Below are 3,776 nucleotides of genomic sequence, written 5' to 3' on the forward strand. Positions count from 1 at the left end.
AGGATCTGTAACATATTCCAGTCCATTAGCCAAATTTTACCTATAAAAATATACTCAAAGAGATTTTCTAATTACCATAACCAGTGTAGAAATAAGTAATGTTTCTCACTAGAGTATTTGCTCACTAGAGTAATCTGCTGTTACTTTATTTGTGGACTCTATACTATTTTCCTTTTCCTATATATTTAAATTTCATATTCACTTCTTTTGTATTGCATCTTCTGGTACCTGACATGTAAATTAGATTCCTTGGATTAATGAATATTTTAATTCACAATGTGTCCATGCACTGCCTCCAATCTTTCAGAGAAAAGGGACCACCACTCCCATATCCTGTAAGATGACCCTCCCCAATCCCACAGTAGCATCTCTCTGAGCTGTCTGTATGCACTGCTCCTGACATTCTTCTCTCCATATGAGACAATCTCCCCCAAACAGTACTGCCCTACATAATTGTTACCAATCTCCAAGAGTCAAATTGGACATAACATAAGATTCTAAAATAGCAGAAGTGAAGGGAGCAAGGGGACCATAAGCAGAAACTTCTTTCAGGCTTTTCAACTCTTCAAAACTCAGAGGAACATGTTGTCTAATAAGTTGACCTGCATTGTTGGGGTCTGGGACCTCAACAACAGGATACGCTGCTCCCTGTCCAGGGGCAGGCTCAGGAAAATGTATCCCTCTCCTTGGAGCCTTCTCTCTGTAACACCACTCTAAGGAACGACAGGGTTCATGGGCAGGAGCAGTAGTAGCTCCCTCTTCTTTAAAGTTTTCTATCTCTGACCTTTGCACTTTTATTTTAGCATTACTGTCAGCTACGCCTGCATAGTTAACCTGTTACCCCGAGTCGGCCAGGGCCTGTGGATTGAAAAGAAAAACACGGAGTCATCTAGTAGGTGAACCAAATGTCCCTTTATTGGAAAAGACATGTTCCTTATGTACACACTGAACTGAAACTCAAGAGATCACCAAACCAGGGTGGACCAATGGGGTAAGTTACTATTTCCCAGCTGTGGGCTATTTACAGGAAGGCAGCAGGGTGGGGGAGTGGAGACCAACAGCGCAGGCAGTCAGGCAGTGAGGGCCATATCCTGTTTACTCAAGGCCAAAAGCCCCGGGTGGTCACAATTCACCCTTTTTTCTTTAATAAAAAGACACCATCTGTCTTAGGATCAACCCTAACACATCCTTGGTGTTACCCGTCATTGGTCATTGAGTAACCTTATTATTCTCAAGGCCCATGTCTTAGGTTGATCCAAGGGTCAGGGAAGTTGCCCGTCTTCGATCAGTGCCTATCAAGTATGAATAGCCAAACCTCAGCTGGGGGGGCATCATGCTTCTGCATGAGGACCAATCCTCACACTACTTCCTGGGAATGAATCTGTTGTCTTCTCAGCCGGCAAAGGCACCAAACAATGCCACATGCTACTACTAGCAAAATGCCCAGAAAGGCTGCCACTCCTGCCCATTCTTTTACCAAGGTCCCCATTTGCTGGACTAGGGACAAGAACCCAGTGCCATCCAGAGGGTCCACCCGAGTCTCATTAATTAACACAATTTGATGAAGCAACTTCCGGGTAAGATTAAAATAAGAGTCATTCCATAAGGAAGTCAAAATCTTATTCAGTGCCAACACTTGTTATGAAATGGGGGGAACAGATAATATGTCGTGTAGCAAAGAGAAAGTCCATTTGTTCTTGAAGTAAAGCCACCTGGTGATAATGAAAATGGGAATTAACATTGGCTTGAGTGAGCAGAGAATCAGTAATTCTTCCAGATAATTCGTTCACTACATTGGCAGTCTGTACTTGGCCTGATAGTGCGAACCTGGCACCTATAGCTGCTCCAGTAGCAATGGCGATTGTGACAATGATTCCAGCGGTAATACAGAAGTCTCTCTTGTGTCTATATAGCATGAGGGCTTCACTGCCATTGGTATAGACGGGCATCAACAATGGTCCAGTAATTCTAACCACCACCGTTCTACATGTTAGGAAGCATTCCGACAATTGGCTAGAAAACAAGAATCTATAGAACAATTTCGTTTACCCCCTTCCCCCACACTCAGATTAGATACGACAAAATAAAAGGGGCTAATAAGGCAAGGTGAAGAAGTGATATTAAGTCTGTGGCTAACTGTAACATTAACGGATGCCTCAAAGGATTTATTCCAAGAGGCTGATTCATTGGATAAATCCCCAGATTGCAATAGGATAGGAGTCATGTCTAAACATGCCCGAGACCTGCAGAGGAAAAACCCTGCAAAAAGAGGCCACACCCCATACTGCCTTGGATTTGTATACCAATCAGGTTCCGAGTGCAGGGTGGAATTCTTTACTGGGGGTCTGTGTCCAGAAAATCCAACTCCCTCAGCCAATGGCCAAGCAGAAAAGGGGGCACAATCTCTCCAAGGTATGGGTGCTTTAACTTCAAAATTAACATTTAGCCAGCCCCCTGGGGAGCTTCCCCAGCAGACTTAGGCTCCTAGCTACAGATGCAGGGCTCCAAAAGCCAATTGAAACTGCTTTTTATTTATTTGTTCCTTTCTTGAAAGGAGTTAAAACTACTACTAGTTGATTCAAGGGGTGAATCAACAAGCATTTAAAGTTTTAACCTTTTTTTTTCTTTTAAACATGAAACACAAAACATTCAAGCAACAAGACATAAGCAAAACCCAGACATAAATTGACATACATGGACAGCTTGGTGCACCAAGGACAAACAATAGACATAGGGGAAAAAGAACTAGATGGTGTCCTACCAAAGGGACCCAGATATCCTACCTAAAGGACCCAGAACCAGAAATAAGCACCTTTTCAATAGGAGCCAGCAAGGAGGCAAGATGTCTCCCACCTCCTTCTGTCGCCAGGAGAGCTCCAAAAAACTTAAGCTCATTTCCTTCTTTTGTCAAAGCCATCTGTGGAGAGTCCGTGAGGACTGTTTTTCTCAACCCCATTCTCTCTCTTGTCTAGGAAGTAAACTGTCTCTAGTCAGGGTCCAAAGACTAAAAGCATCTATGAGAATTGACTTTGCTTCTCTAGATTTTAGAGTAACTCTAAAAGAACACATACACAAAACCATTCCCTCCCTCCCTCTCTCTCTCTCTCTCTCTCTCTCTCTCTCTCTCTCTCTCTCTCTCTCTCTCTCTCTCCTTCCTTGCTCTTCCTTCCTTGCTCTTCCTTCCTTCCTTCCTTCCTTCCTTCCTTCCTTCCTTCCTTCCTTCCTTCCTCTTGACTGTGTGCCACTCCCATGGTCGTCCCCGAAACACTGAAACACTTACTTTCTTTGTGCTCCATCAATTCACTCCTTTTCTTTGGCGCGCCCAGGAGTGGTCTGTCAGCTTTTCCCTTCTTTCCGATCTCGGTGGAACCTCCACTTGTCAGCTATGCCTGTACAGTTAACCTGTTACCCCGAGTCGTCGAGGGCCTGCGGATTGTAAAGAAAAACATGGAGTGATCTGGTAGGTGAACCAAATGCCCCTTTATTGGAAAAGACGTATTCCTTATATACACACTGAACTGAAACTCAAGATATACACACTGAACTGAAACTCAAGAGATCACCAGACCAGGGTGGACCAATGGGGTAAGTTTCCATTTCTCAGCTAGGGGCTGTTTACAGAAAGGCAGCAGGGCGGGGGGGGGGGGGGGGGGGAGTGGAGACCAACAGCAAAGGCAGAGAGGGCCATATCCTGTTTACTCAAGGCCAAAAACCTCGGGTGGTCACACTTTAGTATTCAAGAGATCATCCTTGACCATTTTCTACAAAAAGAGCTT

General features: G+C 44.3%; 1 long non-coding RNA gene across 1 annotated transcript; it reads right to left on the minus strand.

The window, feature by feature from the left end:
* Nucleotides 1–892: 892 nt before the first annotated feature.
* On the minus strand, nt 893–3,558 carry LOC120100845 (uncharacterized). The gene is made up of 2 exons (XR_005501002.2): nt 3,281–3,558; nt 893–1,712 (listed from the first exon to the last, which is right to left on the minus strand). It is a non-coding gene; the product is annotated as an uncharacterized LOC120100845 (long non-coding RNA).
* Nucleotides 3,559–3,776: the final 218 nt, after the last annotated feature.

The sequence above is a fragment of the Rattus norvegicus genome, chromosome 2, assembly GCF_036323735.1.
Source record: "Rattus norvegicus strain BN/NHsdMcwi chromosome 2, GRCr8, whole genome shotgun sequence".
NCBI lineage: Eukaryota > Metazoa > Chordata > Mammalia > Rodentia > Muridae > Rattus > Rattus norvegicus.